Source organism: Schistocerca nitens, chromosome 2 (genome assembly GCF_023898315.1).
Source record: "Schistocerca nitens isolate TAMUIC-IGC-003100 chromosome 2, iqSchNite1.1, whole genome shotgun sequence".
Classification (NCBI taxonomy): Eukaryota; Metazoa; Arthropoda; class Insecta; order Orthoptera; family Acrididae; genus Schistocerca; species Schistocerca nitens.
Genome location: NC_064615.1, coordinates 668,899,468 through 668,918,308, shown reverse-complemented (window position 1 = coordinate 668,918,308; position 18,841 = coordinate 668,899,468). Strand labels below are relative to the sequence as shown.

At 47.9% G+C, this 18,841-nt stretch overlaps 15 non-coding genes across 15 annotated transcripts; all 15 read right to left on the bottom strand.

Moving 5' to 3' along the window:
* Nucleotides 1-5,928: 5,928 nt before the first annotated feature.
* Trnas-gcu (transfer RNA serine (anticodon GCU)) lies at nucleotides 5,929-6,010 on the bottom strand. The gene has a single exon. It is a non-coding gene; the product is annotated as a tRNA-Ser (tRNA).
* Nucleotides 6,011-6,836: 826 nt separating this feature from the next.
* On the bottom strand, nucleotides 6,837-6,918 carry Trnas-gcu (transfer RNA serine (anticodon GCU)). The gene has a single exon. It is a non-coding gene; the product is annotated as a tRNA-Ser (tRNA).
* Nucleotides 6,919-7,744: 826 nt separating this feature from the next.
* On the bottom strand, nucleotides 7,745-7,826 carry Trnas-gcu (transfer RNA serine (anticodon GCU)). Its single transcript has one exon. It is a non-coding gene; the product is annotated as a tRNA-Ser (tRNA).
* An 812-nt stretch (nucleotides 7,827-8,638) lies between these two features.
* On the bottom strand, nucleotides 8,639-8,720 carry Trnas-gcu (transfer RNA serine (anticodon GCU)). The gene has a single exon. It is a non-coding gene; the product is annotated as a tRNA-Ser (tRNA).
* An 812-nt stretch (nucleotides 8,721-9,532) lies between these two features.
* On the bottom strand, nucleotides 9,533-9,614 carry Trnas-gcu (transfer RNA serine (anticodon GCU)). Its single transcript has one exon. It is a non-coding gene; the product is annotated as a tRNA-Ser (tRNA).
* An 812-nt stretch (nucleotides 9,615-10,426) lies between these two features.
* Nucleotides 10,427-10,508, bottom strand: Trnas-gcu (transfer RNA serine (anticodon GCU)). Its single transcript has one exon. It is a non-coding gene; the product is annotated as a tRNA-Ser (tRNA).
* Nucleotides 10,509-11,320: 812 nt separating this feature from the next.
* Trnas-gcu (transfer RNA serine (anticodon GCU)) lies at nucleotides 11,321-11,402 on the bottom strand. The gene has a single exon. It is a non-coding gene; the product is annotated as a tRNA-Ser (tRNA).
* An 812-nt stretch (nucleotides 11,403-12,214) lies between these two features.
* Nucleotides 12,215-12,296, bottom strand: Trnas-gcu (transfer RNA serine (anticodon GCU)). Its single transcript has one exon. It is a non-coding gene; the product is annotated as a tRNA-Ser (tRNA).
* Nucleotides 12,297-13,108: 812 nt separating this feature from the next.
* Trnas-gcu (transfer RNA serine (anticodon GCU)) lies at nucleotides 13,109-13,190 on the bottom strand. The gene has a single exon. It is a non-coding gene; the product is annotated as a tRNA-Ser (tRNA).
* An 812-nt stretch (nucleotides 13,191-14,002) lies between these two features.
* On the bottom strand, nucleotides 14,003-14,084 carry Trnas-gcu (transfer RNA serine (anticodon GCU)). Its single transcript has one exon. It is a non-coding gene; the product is annotated as a tRNA-Ser (tRNA).
* An 826-nt stretch (nucleotides 14,085-14,910) lies between these two features.
* On the bottom strand, nucleotides 14,911-14,992 carry Trnas-gcu (transfer RNA serine (anticodon GCU)). The gene has a single exon. It is a non-coding gene; the product is annotated as a tRNA-Ser (tRNA).
* Nucleotides 14,993-15,818: 826 nt separating this feature from the next.
* On the bottom strand, nucleotides 15,819-15,900 carry Trnas-gcu (transfer RNA serine (anticodon GCU)). Its single transcript has one exon. It is a non-coding gene; the product is annotated as a tRNA-Ser (tRNA).
* Nucleotides 15,901-16,712: 812 nt separating this feature from the next.
* Nucleotides 16,713-16,794, bottom strand: Trnas-gcu (transfer RNA serine (anticodon GCU)). The gene has a single exon. It is a non-coding gene; the product is annotated as a tRNA-Ser (tRNA).
* An 812-nt stretch (nucleotides 16,795-17,606) lies between these two features.
* Nucleotides 17,607-17,688, bottom strand: Trnas-gcu (transfer RNA serine (anticodon GCU)). Its single transcript has one exon. It is a non-coding gene; the product is annotated as a tRNA-Ser (tRNA).
* Nucleotides 17,689-18,500: 812 nt separating this feature from the next.
* Trnas-gcu (transfer RNA serine (anticodon GCU)) lies at nucleotides 18,501-18,582 on the bottom strand. Its single transcript has one exon. It is a non-coding gene; the product is annotated as a tRNA-Ser (tRNA).
* Nucleotides 18,583-18,841: the final 259 nt, after the last annotated feature.

Below are 18,841 nucleotides of genomic sequence, written 5' to 3'. Positions count from 1 at the left end.
AAGAAAACATACATAAAAGCGGCAAATCCAGAAACAGTGTAAAAGAAAACGGCTCACACAGGTGACCTTAGCCAACACCCTCTCTTTCAAATGTCAGGCTAAGCATATTTGCAAAATCATCACGGAGGCCTGGCAATCGCAAGCGCTGCCAGTAAGCAGTAAGCATGTACTGCCGAAACGCTAGGTGTCCATCCTCGTCATGACAACTGTTGACAAAATGTACGAAATGGCCAATCAACCACATGACGGTATTGAGCTTCGTTCGCGGAAAAAAGGAAGAATCGGGCCGGATGATGATGTCAATAGTATAAGAGGCTTCAGCAGACCTAGTGACAAAAGCAAGTTGTTTCCTGAGCCAACGCCAATTAGCAAGGTGCCCACAGCAGGTGAATCGATGCTCAAGGGTATCCAGGAGACCACACCGAGTACAGTTGTCCGTGTCAGAAAGACCAATACGGTGCAGACGTACATTGGTGGGGACCAAATTATTAATTACCCTATACCATGTGGACGCCACAGCCATAGAGTGGATCGGCAGACTAACATTCTTCCAGACGTTCCTCCAGGACACGGATGGAGACGCCAGTTCTATTGGATTGGGACCGGCCAGCCCCTCCCAGCGGGCAATCAAGCCCTTGGTCGTTGGCACCGGTCGTCGCATGAAGACGTCACCGAGGTAACTCACCGCAATGTAAAATTCCCGGATGTGTTTCAACTGAAAATTGAGGCGACCGACATCGACAGGTGGAGCAAGGCTCTCCGGACGCACAACAGTAAAAAGCCTGGATGTAATTGAAGTCACCTCTTGCGTAACAATTAGAGTCGTACGGCGGACGTACAAAGCAGATGCCTTGCGAGTAATGTCAGAGAGGCCCAAGCCTCCGGAAATACGCGGTTTCGTCATTACCTCGTAACGTAACTTGAATAGATGGCCCTTCCATATAAATCTGCTAGACAATTGGCGCAACCTTTTCGCCACCATCATGGGAAGTGGGAACAGCTGAGCAACATAATAAGCTTTACATAGAACGTAGGTGTCTAAGATTCTGACTTTTTGCAAAATGGTAGCAGAGCGCTGCTCATGGACCATCAGAGCCCCCTGTATCTTCTCGGTGACAGATTTCCAATTAAGAGCCGCCATTTTTAGAGGACATCGATCAATGATAATCCCCAAGGACGTATGGCGATCGACAAAAGTGGCCCAAGGGACATCAGCATCGCGAAATCCCCGAATATCAAGGAACTTACATTTACCCTGATTGAGCCGCGCTCCAGAGACACGACAGTATGCATCAACTGCCCCTTTCAACAACGGAATATCATCACGTTGACGGAGGAGAACAACGACATCATCCGCATATGCCTTAACAGTGAGCTTCCCACCAGAGAGGGTCATACCATGAAGCTTGAGAACAATAGTCCGAAGCAGCGGTTCCAGGGACAATACGAATAAAGACATAGAGAGCGGACTACCCTGAGGTACCCCGCGGCGGATAGCAATGGGCGGCGTCAGCTGCCCATTGACTGACACCCGAGCAGTTATTCCCCTATACAAATTGCCAAGAACACCACGTGATGAAGCGTTAAAACCTATTGTACCTAAAACACGATCTAAAAACACATGACTGACGTGATCAAAAGCCTTATAAAAATCAAGGAAAGCAAAGGCACAATGTACGTTTGTAACCGCCGCAACCGAGATAACATCCCGATATTCGGCTACTGGGGTCAGAATAGATCTATCATGAAAACAACATTGATGTGCACCAATCACACCCCGAAGCAGAGAAGACAACCGGCTATTGAGCGCTCTAGCAGCTGTCTTGTAGTCAAAGTTCAGCAATGTGAGCGGACGAAGATTGGCAGCAGATAAACGACCAGAGGACTTCGGAATTAAAACAATTTTCCCTACTTTAAAATCGGCAGGCACATCCATCCCCCTGACAATCTCATTTAAAATCTGCGTAAAAATGCCACCCAAAAGAGGCCAAAAACGGAGATAAAATTCTTTAGGCAGGCCGTCTGGACCCGGCGATTTACTGGACGGAGAGCGAGCAATAAAATCGAAAACATCATCTACCTGGAACTCCCGGAGAAATTCGCCGTTCGCGTCAGGCGCGATCGTCGCAGTTAGATTCCCAAGGACATCATCCGAAAGAGACTCACCAGAATCATCGGCAGAATAGAGACTAGCGTAATACTGATGGAGAGCACGAACCATTTCCTCCTGTGCAATAAGCTGCCGTCCATCATCCACCGTAAGAGAAGAGATGAAGGAGCGACGACGACGAGTCTGATGCCGTAGCAGGTGGTACAAGGATGTCAGTTCACCTTCAACAAGAGAGTGAGGTTTCGACTTAACTCGCAGACCATCCATCTGTCGTCGTTTAAGGCTCAAGAGCTTGGCTTTAATACGACGAACATCATGGATCCGCAGAGGAGAGGTACCCGCCGCATCATATAGTTCACGCAGGACAGAGTAGTAATATTCATACGTGTTCTTAAAATCACGCGCCCTTGCAGCACAGTAAAAAATCAAAGTCTGACGAATCTTGGGCTTGGCAAACGCAGTCCACCATACCAGCAAGGAGGGGTAACGCGGGACAGAGCGAAGACATCGCTCCCACACGGCACTTATAACATCATCTATAGCACTGTCGGCAAGGTGGGAAACATTTAACATCCACTGGGAACGATAAAGTTTTGCAGGTTGGTGACTAAGATTTATAGTTGCAGTAAAAGCACAATGGTCAGAAAAACTAGTAGGAATAACGTCGACAGAAAGAATTGTATCACATAAAAATTCAGAGAAGTAGAATCTGTCGAGTCTACTGCATGAGGACGCGGTAAAAAACGTATATTTCACCAGGGTGGGATATTTGTGTTCCCAAACGTCACGCAGATGCATCGTACGAACTAAGTCATGTAAATCGCGGCAATAATTAAAATTGGGAGACTGGTCTTCAGGGCGTAAAACACAATTAAAATCGCCTCCGAGCAGGAGACTCCGAGGACTCTGGCGCAAAAGATAAATAAGCTCTTCCTTATAAAAGCGCGATCGAGTCACAGTGTGACCCGAACCAGAGGGGGCATACAAAACAACGAGGCGGAGATCAAAAAGACGACAACCAATCCCACGGCCAGAGTCAAGGAATTCAATGTCAGTAATAGGAATGCCCTCTCGAAAGAAAAGAGCAGTTCCTGTTGAATATTCCGGCGCGACATTAAAAACAGTTTGAAATCCAGGTAGAGAGAGATCAGAAAACAACACTTCCTGCAAAAACACTACGTCCGCACAGGCGTCGTAAATAAACTGCCGCAAAGAGGCAATGCGAACGTCGGACTCAATACGGTTAACATTTAAGGTAAGAAAGGTGTATGCTTGAACCATAGAGAGAAAAGCGAGAGAGGAAATCACCTACAGCGACGCACCAGCGTCACAGTCCATAGCAGGGGAGACGGAGGCATCCGAGGGAGGGGGACTGCTACCCCGATCCGCGGATCCCTTACGCTTCGGTTTTTTACGAACAGCATTAACGTTCGGCTGAACGCGTAACTTGCGTCGGCTGACGGGCAAGGAAGCTTCAGCCGCCGGTGACGTAGGAGGGTCAAGTTCTGTATCCGACACCACCCGCGCCGGTCCACATGCGGGATCCGGGGTCGCGGGGGAAACATCCGACAAAACGGAATGGTCAACACCGACACTAGCATCCGGCAAACATGGACTGCACGGAGGCGAAACGTGAGCAGGAAGGTCCGAGGCCGCAAAGTTGGAAGGAAGCGGAGCAGCACCGCTGGCAGAGGTATGGGGCAGCGAAGCAGGAAGTTGTCGCGGCTCCACTTGTTGTGACAACGAAGTCGGTTCGGAAGACGGCGCCAACAGGCCCGACCGACAATCCGACTCGAGAGAAGCTGCGTCGGAGGCCGGAGGGGCGTCAGCAGCCGCCACCGGAACCGCTACCTCAGGAGGGCAGGGAGCAGCTACAGTACACAATGGCTCGGAGGATGCCGGTCGCTCGGACTGGGGCATCTCAGGGAGATCCTCATCCGTACTATTGCCATCGTGTGGGCGACGCCTCTTATTATTCAAAAGTGGCACACCCACCTGAGGGACAGACGGAACAACATCAGATTTAGCACGCAAAGGAGGAAATTCTGTGTCAGGGGTGCGCAAAACCTGTGGCGGGGCGCTACTACCAGTGGACTGTGCTACACCAAGAGCAGAACCACCTGCAACGAGGTCGGCGACCGTTAACTTGCGACGCTGTTCGAGAGAATTTTTTAAAACAAATACCCTCCGCGGACAGTCGGTACGCACGTGACCACTTTCATTGCACAAAAAACAGGTGCCAACCTGACCACTATATGTTATATGGACACGATATCCACCGATCTGCAGGTGAGATGGAATATTCTGCTTAACGTGCATTTCGACTGAACGAATACCACTGTAACATTGCAGGCGATGTTGGCTTGACCAGCGTTCAAGGCGAATGCTCTTTACATCACCATACTTTTGTAGCCCCTCCTTAAGATAGACATTATCCACCTCCGGTGGAAGGTTGTAAACACGAACACTGGTGTACGTAATGGAAGCATTGGAAAGCAGCACGGTACTTACAGAATTATCCCGATGCCGAAAGAGAACTTGATGACCATATTTAGAAAGAATTTTATCAACCTGAAGTGGGTCCATAAACTTAACAAAGAAAACATACAGTTCGGTATCAAAATAAGCAGTGTGCACCTGATCCGAATGAACACCAAAGCTATCGAACAACCAGTCATGGATCTCAAGGGAACTAGGTTGCACATGGCGGGTTGACTTGTCAAAAGTAAAACTAACTGTAGCCTGACGAGGAATAACCTGGGACGACATTTTCAAACTATGCGGTCGAAACCGCTACACAAAACACACTGAAAGAAAGACAGAAAGTAACACAAGGTACGAAACAACGACGGAGAAACACTCACAGACGTTGCAACACAACACGTAAACAAAAACGATAGTCCACTATACGTAACGCTACGGCGGAGCGGAAGACTAGGCACGTCCACACTGCACGGCGTCTAAAGCGGAACTGCCACTCGGCCACCTCGTCTGCTGCAACTCCTAATGTGTCTTTGGCGAGTGCTTGCGGAAAGAAGACATTTGTCGATTCGAAAACGCATTCAAAACATCGTACTGGGCCGGCTGCAGTGCAGTGCAGCCGAACAAGCTCCCACTCACGAATCATTTAATGACAGCATCCGTCCACGTCGATATCCGATGGGGGCAAAATCACCGCCCCACTTATTTACTGCAGGAATAAGCGTTGTATCGACATGGAGTGTCGTCTAATGCAAATGAGAAATGTGCTGTGCATTCTTTTCCACGACTTACTGCAACGAAACGTACAGCTCGATACGTTACACTGATATTGCTTGCAACGTTTTGACGTTCCTCCTAGCCCAAGATTGTCCTGCTGTTTGCGATGGAGCTTGGTGTTTGGGCGACCACTAGCGACGGATGTCTGCAAAGTCAAGTCTCTCCAGTAGGCCCTGCCAAATCGCTTCTGTATATGGCGGCCTGACGCAAAACAAACTGTCGAAAGGCGACAGTTGTGTGCTACAGATGGATTATTATAGGCGCGATACGTTAAAATGACTGCGACAGGTGTGCACGTAAATATAAATAAGAACTCGTCGTTCGGAAATACCAACATACTCTTTGCTGGAGCCGAAATTTGATTGGTTTATAGATCTCGAAATGATGTTTAATTCGAAGGGCATAAGCTATGGAATGATGTGCGCTTCCATCTGGTAGGCAGTTTTGTCTCGTATTTCATACATACGATCTCTGCCACGTACACGCTTCGTTGTTACTACTGAGTGGCGTTTCGCATGGAGAAGGAGTGACCGCAAACGGGTGCTTTACGTAAAATTCTACGACGAGGATGGGATTCGAACCCACGCGTGCAGAGCACATTGGATTAGCAGTCCAACGCCTTAACCACTCGGCCACCTCGTCTGCTGCAACTCCTAATGTGTCTTTGGCGAGTGCTTGCGGAAAGAAGACATTTGTCGATTCGAAAACGCATTCAAAACATCGTACTGGGCCGGCTGCAGTGCAGTGCAGCCGAACAAGCTCCCACTCACGAATCATTTAATGACAGCATCCGTCCACGTCGATATCCGATGGGGGCAAAATCACCGCCCCACTTATTTACTGCAGGAATAAGCGTTGTATCGACATGGAGTGTCGTCTAATGCAAATGAGAAATGTGCTGTGCATTCTTTTCCACGACTTACTGCAACGAAACGTACAGCTCGATACGTTACACTGATATTGCTTGCAACGTTTTGACGTTCCTCCTAGCCCAAGATTGTCCTGCTGTTTGCGATGGAGCTTGGTGTTTGGGCGACCACTAGCGACGGATGTCTGCAAAGTCAAGTCTCTCCAGTAGGCCCTGCCAAATCGCTTCTGTATATGGCGGCCTGACGCAAAACAAACTGTCGAAAGGCGACAGTTGTGTGCTACAGATGGATTATTATAGGCGCGTTACGTTAAAATGACTGCGACAGGTGTGCACGTAAATATAAATAAGAACTCGTCGTTCGGAAATACCAACATACTCTTTGCTGGAGCCGAAATTTGATTGGTTTATAGATCTCGAAATGATGTTTAATTCGAAGGGCATAAGCTATGGAATGATGTGCGCTTCCATCTGGTAGGCAGTTTTGTCTCGTATTTCATACATACGATCTCTGCCACGTACACGCTTCGTTGTTACTACTGAGTGGCGTTTCGCATGGAGAAGGAGTGACCGCAAACGGGTGCTTTACGTAAAATTCTACGACGAGGATGGGATTCGAACCCACGCGTGCAGAGCACATTGGATTAGCAGTCCAACGCCTTAACCACTCGGCCACCTCGTCTGCTGCAACTCCTAATGTGTCTTTGGCGAGTGCTTGCGGAAAGAAGACATTTGTCGATTCGCAAACGCATTCAAAACATCGTACTGGGCCGGCTGCAGTGCAGTGCAGCCGAACAAGCTCCCACTCACGAATCATTTAATGACAGCATCCGTCCACGTCGATATCCGATGGGGGCAAAATCACCGCCCCACTTATTTACTGCAGGAATAAGCGTTGTATCGACATGGAGTGTCGTCTAATGCAAATGAGAAATGTGCTGTGCATTCTTTTCCACGACTTACTGCAACGAAACGTACAGCTCGATACGTTACACTGATATTGCTTGCAACGTTTTGACGTTCCTCCTAGCCCAAGATTGTCCTGCTGTTTGCGATGGAGCTTGGTGTTTGGGCGACCACTAGCGACGGATGTCTGCAAAGTCAAGTCTCTCCAGTAGGCCCTGCCAAATCGCTTCTGTATATGGCGGCCTGACGCAAAACAAACTGTCGAAAGGCGACAGTTGTGTGCTACAGATGGATTATTATAGGCGCGTTACGTTAAAATGACTGCGACAGGTGTGCACGTAAATATAAATAAGAACTCGTCGTTCGGAAATACCAACATACTCTTTGCTGGAGCCGAAATTTGATTGGTTTATAGATCTCGAAATGATGTTTAATTCGAAGGGCATAAGCTATGGAATGATGTGCGCTTCCATCTGGTAGGCAGTTTTGTCTCGTATTTCATACATACGATCTCTGCCACGTACACGCTTCGTTGTTACTACTGAGTGGCGTTTCGCATGGAGAAGGAGTGACCGCAAACGGGTGCTTTACGTAAAATTCTACGACGAGGATGGGATTCGAACCCACGCGTGCAGAGCACATTGGATTAGCAGTCCAACGCCTTAACCACTCGGCCACCTCGTCTGCTGCAACTCCTAATGTGTCTTTGGCGAGTGCTTGCGGAAAGAAGACATTTGTCGATTCGCAAACGCATTCAAAACATCGTACTGGGCCGGCTGCAGTGCAGTGCAGCCGAACAAGCTCCCACTCACGAATCATTTAATGACAGCATCCGTCCACGTCGATATCCGATGGGGGCAAAATCACCGCCCCACTTATTTACTGCAGGAATAAGCGTTGTATCGACATGGAGTGTCGTCTAATGCAAATGAGAAATGTGCTGTGCATTCTTTTCCACGACTTACTGCAACGAAACGTACAGCTCGATACGTTACACTGATATTGCTTGCAACGTTTTGACGTTCCTCCTAGCCCAAGATTGTCCTGCTGTTTGCGATGGAGCTTGGTGTTTGGGCGACCACTAGCGACGGATGTCTGCAAAGTCAAGTCTCTCCAGTAGGCCCTGCCAAATCGCTTCTGTATATGGCGGCCTGACGCAAAACAAACTGTTGTGTGCTACAGATGGATTATTATAGGCGCGATACGTTAAAATGACTGCGACAGGTGTGCACGTAAATATAAATAAGAACTCGTCGTTCGGAAATACCAACATACTCTTTGCTGGAGCCGAAATTTGATTGGTTTATAGATCTCGAAATGATGTTTAATTCGAAGGGCATAAGCTATGGAATGATGTGCGCTTCCATCTGGTAGGCAGTTTTGTCTCGTATTTCATACATACGATCTCTGCCACGTACACGCTTCGTTGTTACTACTGAGTGGCGTTTCGCATGGAGAAGGAGTGACCGCAAACGGGTGCTTTACGTAAAATTCTACGACGAGGATGGGATTCGAACCCACGCGTGCAGAGCACATTGGATTAGCAGTCCAACGCCTTAACCACTCGGCCACCTCGTCTGCTGCAACTCCTAATGTGTCTTTGGCGAGTGCTTGCGGAAAGAAGACATTTGTCGATTCGAAAACGCATTCAAAACATCGTACTGGGCCGGCTGCAGTGCAGTGCAGCCGAACAAGCTCCCACTCACGAATCATTTAATGACAGCATCCGTCCACGTCGATATCCGATGGGGGCAAAATCACCACCCCACTTATTTACTGCAGGAATAAGCGTTGTATCGACATGGAGTGTCGTCTAATGCAAATGAGAAATGTGCTGTGCATTCTTTTCCACGACTTACTGCAACGAAACGTACAGCTCGATACGTTACACTGATATTGCTTGCAACGTTTTGACGTTCCTCCTAGCCCAAGATTGTCCTGCTGTTTGCGATGGAGCTTGGTGTTTGGGCGACCACTAGCGACGGATGTCTGCAAAGTCAAGTCTCTCCAGTAGGCCCTGCCAAATCGCTTCTGTATATGGCGGCCTGACGCAAAACAAACTGTTGTGTGCTACAGATGGATTATTATAGGCGCGATACGTTAAAATGACTGCGACAGGTGTGCACGTAAATATAAATAAGAACTCGTCGTTCGGAAATACCAACATACTCTTTGCTGGAGCCGAAATTTGATTGGTTTATAGATCTCGAAATGATGTTTAATTCGAAGGGCATAAGCTATGGAATGATGTGCGCTTCCATCTGGTAGGCAGTTTTGTCTCGTATTTCATACATACGATCTCTGCCACGTACACGCTTCGTTGTTGCTACTGAGTGGCGTTTCGCATGGAGAAGGAGTGACCGCAAACGGGTGCTTTACGTAAAATTCTACGACGAGGATGGGATTCGAACCCACGCGTGCAGAGCACATTGGATTAGCAGTCCAACGCCTTAACCACTCGGCCACCTCGTCTGCTGCAACTCCTAATGTGTCTTTGGCGAGTGCTTGCGGAAAGAAGACATTTGTCGATTCGCAAACGCATTCAAAACATCGTACTGGGCCGGCTGCAGTGCAGTGCAGCCGAACAAGCTCCCACTCACGAATCATTTAATGACAGCATCCGTCCACGTCGATATCCGATGGGGGCAAAATCACCGCCCCACTTATTTACTGCAGGAATAAGCGTTGTATCGACATGGAGTGTCGTCTAATGCAAATGAGAAATGTGCTGTGCATTCTTTTCCACGACTTACTGCAACGAAACGTACAGCTCGATACGTTACACTGATATTGCTTGCAACGTTTTGACGTTCCTCCTAGCCCAAGATTGTCCTGCTGTTTGCGATGGAGCTTGGTGTTTGGGCGACCACTAGCGACGGATGTCTGCAAAGTGAAGTCTCTGCAGTAGGCCCTGCCAAATCGCTTCTGTATATGGCGGCCTGACGCAAAACAAACTGTTGTGTGCTACAGATGGATTATTATAGGCGCGATACGTTAAAATGACTGCGACAGGTGTGCACGTAAATATAAATAAGAACTCGTCGTTCGGAAATACCAACATACTCTTTGCTGGAGCCGAAATTTGATTGGTTTATAGATCTCGAAATGATGTTTAATTCGAAGGGCATAAGCTATGGAATGATGTGCGCTTCCATCTGGTAGGCAGTTTTGTCTCGTATTTCATACATACGATCTCTGCCACGTACACGCTTCGTTGTTACTACTGAGTGGCGTTTCGCATGGAGAAGGAGTGACCGCAAACGGGTGCTTTACGTAAAATTCTACGACGAGGATGGGATTCGAACCCACGCGTGCAGAGCACATTGGATTAGCAGTCCAACGCCTTAACCACTCGGCCACCTCGTCTGCTGCAACTCCTAATGTGTCTTTGGCGAGTGCTTGCGGAAAGAAGACATTTGTCGATTCGAAAACGCATTCAAAACATCGTACTGGGCCGGCTGCAGTGCAGTGCAGCCGAACAAGCTCCCACTCACGAATCATTTAATGACAGCATCCGTCCACGTCGATATCCGATGGGGGCAAAATCACCACCCCACTTATTTACTGCAGGAATAAGCGTTGTATCGACATGGAGTGTCGTCTAATGCAAATGAGAAATGTGCTGTGCATTCTTTTCCACGACTTACTGCAACGAAACGTACAGCTCGATACGTTACACTGATATTGCTTGCAACGTTTTGACGTTCCTCCTAGCCCAAGATTGTCCTGCTGTTTGCGATGGAGCTTGGTGTTTGGGCGACCACTAGCGACGGATGTCTGCAAAGTCAAGTCTCTCCAGTAGGCCCTGCCAAATCGCTTCTGTATATGGCGGCCTGACGCAAAACAAACTGTTGTGTGCTACAGATGGATTATTATAGGCGCGATACGTTAAAATGACTGCGACAGGTGTGCACGTAAATATAAATAAGAACTCGTCGTTCGGAAATACCAACATACTCTTTGCTGGAGCCGAAATTTGATTGGTTTATAGATCTCGAAATGATGTTTAATTCGAAGGGCATAAGCTATGGAATGATGTGCGCTTCCATCTGGTAGGCAGTTTTGTCTCGTATTTCATACATACGATCTCTGCCACGTACACGCTTCGTTGTTACTACTGAGTGGCGTTTCGCATGGAGAAGGAGTGACCGCAAACGGGTGCTTTACGTAAAATTCTACGACGAGGATGGGATTCGAACCCACGCGTGCAGAGCACATTGGATTAGCAGTCCAACGCCTTAACCACTCGGCCACCTCGTCTGCTGCAACTCCTAATGTGTCTTTGGCGAGTGCTTGCGGAAAGAAGACATTTGTCGATTCGAAAACGCATTCAAAACATCGTACTGGGCCGGCTGCAGTGCAGTGCAGCCGAACAAGCTCCCACTCACGAATCATTTAATGACAGCATCCGTCCACGTCGATATCCGATGGGGGCAAAATCACCACCCCACTTATTTACTGCAGGAATAAGCGTTGTATCGACATGGAGTGTCGTCTAATGCAAATGAGAAATGTGCTGTGCATTCTTTTCCACGACTTACTGCAACGAAACGTACAGCTCGATACGTTACACTGATATTGCTTGCAACGTTTTGACGTTCCTCCTAGCCCAAGATTGTCCTGCTGTTTGCGATGGAGCTTGGTGTTTGGGCGACCACTAGCGACGGATGTCTGCAAAGTCAAGTCTCTCCAGTAGGCCCTGCCAAATCGCTTCTGTATATGGCGGCCTGACGCAAAACAAACTGTTGTGTGCTACAGATGGATTATTATAGGCGCGATACGTTAAAATGACTGCGACAGGTGTGCACGTAAATATAAATAAGAACTCGTCGTTCGGAAATACCAACATACTCTTTGCTGGAGCCGAAATTTGATTGGTTTATAGATCTCGAAATGATGTTTAATTCGAAGGGCATAAGCTATGGAATGATGTGCGCTTCCATCTGGTAGGCAGTTTTGTCTCGTATTTCATACATACGATCTCTGCCACGTACACGCTTCGTTGTTACTACTGAGTGGCGTTTCGCATGGAGAAGGAGTGACCGCAAACGGGTGCTTTACGTAAAATTCTACGACGAGGATGGGATTCGAACCCACGCGTGCAGAGCACATTGGATTAGCAGTCCAACGCCTTAACCACTCGGCCACCTCGTCTGCTGCAACTCCTAATGTGTCTTTGGCGAGTGCTTGCGGAAAGAAGACATTTGTCGATTCGCAAACGCATTCAAAACATCGTACTGGGCCGGCTGCAGTGCAGTGCAGCCGAACAAGCTCCCACTCACGAATCATTTAATGACAGCATCCGTCCACGTCGATATCCGATGGGGGCAAAATCACCGCCCCACTTATTTACTGCAGGAATAAGCGTTGTATCGACATGGAGTGTCGTCTAATGCAAATGAGAAATGTGCTGTGCATTCTTTTCCACGACTTACTGCAACGAAACGTACAGCTCGATACGTTACACTGATATTGCTTGCAACGTTTTGACGTTCCTCCTAGCCCAAGATTGTCCTGCTGTTTGCGATGGAGCTTGGTGTTTGGGCGACCACTAGCGACGGATGTCTGCAAAGTCAAGTCTCTCCAGTAGGCCCTGCCAAATCGCTTCTGTATATGGCGGCCTGACGCAAAACAAACTGTTGTGTGCTACAGATGGATTATTATAGGCGCGATACGTTAAAATGACTGCGACAGGTGTGCACGTAAATATAAATAAGAACTCGTCGTTCGGAAATACCAACATACTCTTTGCTGGAGCCGAAATTTGATTGGTTTATAGATCTCGAAATGATGTTTAATTCGAAGGGCATAAGCTATGGAATGATGTGCGCTTCCATCTGGTAGGCAGTTTTGTCTCGTATTTCATACATACGATCTCTGCCACGTACACGCTTCGTTGTTACTACTGAGTGGCGTTTCGCATGGAGAAGGAGTGACCGCAAACGGGTGCTTTACGTAAAATTCTACGACGAGGATGGGATTCGAACCCACGCGTGCAGAGCACATTGGATTAGCAGTCCAACGCCTTAACCACTCGGCCACCTCGTCTGCTGCAACTCCTAATGTGTCTTTGGCGAGTGCTTGCGGAAAGAAGACATTTGTCGATTCGCAAACGCATTCAAAACATCGTACTGGGCCGGCTGCAGTGCAGTGCAGCCGAACAAGCTCCCACTCACGAATCATTTAATGACAGCATCCGTCCACGTCGATATCCGATGGGGGCAAAATCACCGCCCCACTTATTTACTGCAGGAATAAGCGTTGTATCGACATGGAGTGTCGTCTAATGCAAATGAGAAATGTGCTGTGCATTCTTTTCCACGACTTACTGCAACGAAACGTACAGCTCGATACGTTACACTGATATTGCTTGCAACGTTTTGACGTTCCTCCTAGCCCAAGATTGTCCTGCTGTTTGCGATGGAGCTTGGTGTTTGGGCGACCACTAGCGACGGATGTCTGCAAAGTCAAGTCTCTCCAGTAGGCCCTGCCAAATCGCTTCTGTATATGGCGGCCTGACGCAAAACAAACTGTTGTGTGCTACAGATGGATTATTATAGGCGCGATACGTTAAAATGACTGCGACAGGTGTGCACGTAAATATAAATAAGAACTCGTCGTTCGGAAATACCAACATACTCTTTGCTGGAGCCGAAATTTGATTGGTTTATAGATCTCGAAATGATGTTTAATTCGAAGGGCATAAGCTATGGAATGATGTGCGCTTCCATCTGGTAGGCAGTTTTGTCTCGTATTTCATACATACGATCTCTGCCACGTACACGCTTCGTTGTTACTACTGAGTGGCGTTTCGCATGGAGAAGGAGTGACCGCAAACGGGTGCTTTACGTAAAATTCTACGACGAGGATGGGATTCGAACCCACGCGTGCAGAGCACATTGGATTAGCAGTCCAACGCCTTAACCACTCGGCCACCTCGTCTGCTGCAACTCCTAATGTGTCTTTGGCGAGTGCTTGCGGAAAGAAGACATTTGTCGATTCGAAAACGCATTCAAAACATCGTACTGGGCCGGCTGCAGTGCAGTGCAGCCGAACAAGCTCCCACTCACGAATCATTTAATGACAGCATCCGTCCACGTCGATATCCGATGGGGGCAAAATCACCGCCCCACTTATTTACTGCAGGAATAAGCGTTGTATCGACATGGAGTGTCGTCTAATGCAAATGAGAAATGTGCTGTGCATTCTTTTCCACGACTTACTGCAACGAAACGTACAGCTCGATACGTTACACTGATATTGCTTGCAACGTTTTGACGTTCCTCCTAGCCCAAGATTGTCCTGCTGTTTGCGATGGAGCTTGGTGTTTGGGCGACCACTAGCGACGGATGTCTGCAAAGTCAAGTCTCTCCAGTAGGCCCTGCCAAATCGCTTCTGTATATGGCGGCCTGACGCAAAACAAACTGTCGAAAGGCGACAGTTGTGTGCTACAGATGGATTATTATAGGCGCGTTACGTTAAAATGACTGCGACAGGTGTGCACGTAAATATAAATAAGAACTCGTCGTTCGGAAATACCAACATACTCTTTGCTGGAGCCGAAATTTGATTGGTTTATAGATCTCGAAATGATGTTTAATTCGAAGGGCATAAGCTATGGAATGATGTGCGCTTCCATCTGGTAGGCAGTTTTGTCTCGTATTTCATACATACGATCTCTGCCACGTACACGCTTCGTTGTTACTACTGAGTGGCGTTTCGCATGGAGAAGGAGTGACCGCAAATGGGTGCTTTACGTAAAATTCTACGACGAGGATGGGATTCGAACCCACGCGTGCAGAGCACATTGGAATAGCAGTCCAACGCCTTAACCACTCGGCCACCTCGTCTGCTGCAACTCCTAATGTGTCTTTGGCGAGTGCTTGCGGAAAGAAGACATTTGTCGATTCGCAAACGCATTCAAAACATCGTACTGGGCCGGCTGCAGTGCAGTGCAGCCGAACAAGCTCCCACTCACGAATCATTTAATGACAGCATCCGTCCACGTCGATATCCGATGGGGGCAAAATCACCGCCCCACTTATTTACTGCAGGAATAAGCGTTGTATCGACATGGAGTGTCGTCTAATGCAAATGAGAAATGTGCTGTGCATTCTTTTCCACGACTTACTGCAACGAAACGTACAGCTCGATACGTTACACTGATATTGCTTGCAACGTTTTGACGTTCCTCCTAGCCCAAGATTGTCCTGCTGTTTGCGATGGAGCTTGGTGTTTGGGCGACCACTAGCGACGGATGTCTGCAAAGTCAAGTCTCTCCAGTAGGCCCTGCCAAATCGCTTCTGTATATGGCGGCCTGACGCAAAACAAACTGTCGAAAGGCGACAGTTGTGTGCTACAGATGGATTATTATAGGCGCGTTACGTTAAAATGACTGCGACAGGTGTGCACGTAAATATAAATAAGAACTCGTCGTTCGGAAATACCAACATACTCTTTGCTGGAGCCGAAATTTGATTGGTTTATAGATCTCGAAATGATGTTTAATTCGAAGGGCATAAGCTATGGAATGATGTGCGCTTCCATCTGGTAGGCAGTTTTGTCTCGTATTTCATACATACGATCTCTGCCACGTACACGCTTCGTTGTTACTACTGAGTGGCGTTTCGCATGGAGAAGGAGTGACCGCAAACGGGTGCTTTACGTAAAATTCTACGACGAGGATGGGATTCGAACCCACGCGTGCAGAGCACATTGGATTAGCAGTCCAACGCCTTAACCACTCGGCCACCTCGTCTGCTGCAACTCCTAATGTGTCTTTGGCGAGTGCTTGCGGAAAGAAGACATTTGTCGATTCGCAAACGCATTCAAAACATCGTACTGGGCCGGCTGCAGTGCAGTGCAGCCGAACAAGCTCCCACTCACGAATCATTTAATGACAGCATCCGTCCACGTCGATATCCGATGGGGGCAAAATCACCGCCCCACTTATTTACTGCAGGAATAAGCGTTGTATCGACATGGAGTGTCGTCTAATGCAAATGAGAAATGTGCTGTGCATTCTTTTCCACGACTTACTGCAACGAAACGTACAGCTCGATACGTTACACTGATATTGCTTGCAACGTTTTGACGTTCCTCCTAGCCCAAGATTGTCCTGCTGTTTGCGATGGAGCTTGGTGTTTGGGCGACCACTAGCGACGGATGTCTGCAAAGTCAAGTCTCTTCAGTAGGCCCTGCCAAATCGCTTCTGTATATGGCGGCCTGACGCAAAACAAACTGTTGTGTGCTACAGATGGATTATTATAGGCGCGATACGTTAAAATGACTGCGACAGGTGTGCACGTAAATATAAATAAGAACTCGTCGTTCGGAAATACCAACATACTCTTTGCTGGAGCCGAAATTTGATTGGTTTATAGATCTCGAAATGATGTTTAATTCGAAGGGCATAAGCTATGGAATGATGTGCGCTTCCATCTGGTAGGCAGTTTTGTCTCGTATTTCATACATACGATCTCTGCCACGTACACGCTTCGTTGTTACTACTGAGTGGCGTTTCGCATGGAGAAGGAGTGACCGCAAACGGGTGCTTTACGTAAAATTCTACGACGAGGATGGGATTCGAACCCACGCGTGCAGAGCACATTGGATTAGCAGTCCAACGCCTTAACCACTCGGCCACCTCGTCTGCTGCAACTCCTAATGTGTCTTTGGCGAGTGCTTGCGGAAAGAAGACATTTGTCGATTCGAAAACGCATTCAAAACATCGTACTGGGCCGGCAGCAGTGCAGTGCAGCCGAACAAGCTCCCACTCACGAATCATTTAATGACAGCATCCGTCCACGTCGATATCCGATGGGGGCAAAATCACCACCCCACTTATTTACTGCAGGAATAAGCGTTGTATCGACATGGAGTGTCGTCTAATGCAAATGAGAAATGTGCTGTGCATTCTTTTCCACGACTTACTGCAACGAAACGTACAGCTCGATACGTTACACTGATATTGCTTGCAACGTTTTGACGTTCCTCCTAGCCCAAGATTGTCCTGCTGTTTGCGATGGAGCTTGGTGTTTGGGCGACCACTAGCGACGGATGTCTGCAAAGTCAAGTCTCTCCAGTAGGCCCTGCCAAATCGCTTCTGTATATGGCGGCCTGACGCAAAACAAACTGTTGTGTGCTACAGATGGATTATTATAGGCGCGATACGTTAAAATGACTGCGACAGGTGTGCACGTAAATATAAATAAGAACTCGTCGTTCGGAAATACCAACATACTCTTTGCTGGAGCCGAAATTTGATTGGTTTATAGATCTCGAAATGATGTTTAATTCGAAGGGCATAAGCTATGGAATGATGTGCGCTTCCATCTGGTAGGCAGTTTTGTCTCGTATTTCATACATACGATCTCTGCCACGTACACGCTTCGTTGTTACTACTGAGTGGCGTTTCGCATGGAGAAGGAGTGACCGCAAACGGGTGCTTTACGTAAAATTCTACGACGAGGATGGGATTCGAACCCACGCGTGCAGAGCACATTGGATTAGCAGTCCAACGCCTTAACCACTCGGCCACCTCGTCTGCTGCAACTCCTAATGTGTCTTTGGCGAGTGCTTGCGGAAAGAAGACATTTGTCGATTCGCAAACGCATTCAAAACATCGTACTGGGCCGGCTGCAGTGCAGTGCAGCCGAACAAGCTCCCACTCACGAATCATTTAATGACAGCATCCGTCCACGTCGATATCCGATGGGGGCAAAATCACCACCCCACTTATTTACTGCAGGAATAAGCGTTGTATCGACATGGAGTGTCGTCTAATGCAAATGAGAAATGTGCTGTGCATTCTTTTCCACGACTTACTGCAACGAAACGTACAGCTCGATACGTTACACTGATATTGCTTGCAACGTTTTGACGTTCCTCCTAGCCCAAGATTGTCCTGCTGTTTGCGATGGAGCTTGGTGTTTGGGCGACCACTAGCGACGGATGTCTGCAAAGTCAAGTCTCTCCAGTAGGCCCTGCCAAATCGCTTCTGTATATGGCGGCCTGACGCAAAACAAACTGTTGTGTGCTACAGATGGATTATTATAGGCGCGATACGTTAAAATGACTGCGACAGGTGTGCACGTAAATATAAATAAGAACTCGTCGTTCGGAAATACCAACATACTCTTTGCTGGAGCCGAAATTTGATTGGTTTATAGATCTCGAAATGATGTTTAATTCGAAGGGCATAAGCTATGGAATGATGTGCGCTTCCATCTGGTAGGCAGTTTTGTCTCGTATTTCATACATACGATCTCTGCCACGTACACGCTTCGTTGTTACTACTGAGTGGCGTTTCGCATGGAGAAGGAGTGACCGCAAACGGGTGCTTTACGTAAAATTCTACGACGAGGATGGGATTCGAACCCACGCGTGCAGAGCACATTGGATTAGCAGTCCAACGCCTTAACCACTCGGCCACCTCGTCTGCTGCAACTCCTAATGTGTCTTTGGCGAGTGCTTGCGGAAAGAAGACATTTGTCGATTCGAAAACGCATTCAAAACATCGTACTGGGCCGGCTGCAGTGCAGTGCAGCCGAACAAGCTCCCACTCACGAATCATTTAATGACAGCATCCGTCCACGTCGATATCCGATGGGGGCAAAATCACCACCCCACTTATTTACTGCAGGAATAAGCGTTGTATCGACATGGAGTGTCGTCTAATGCAAATGAGAAATGTGCTG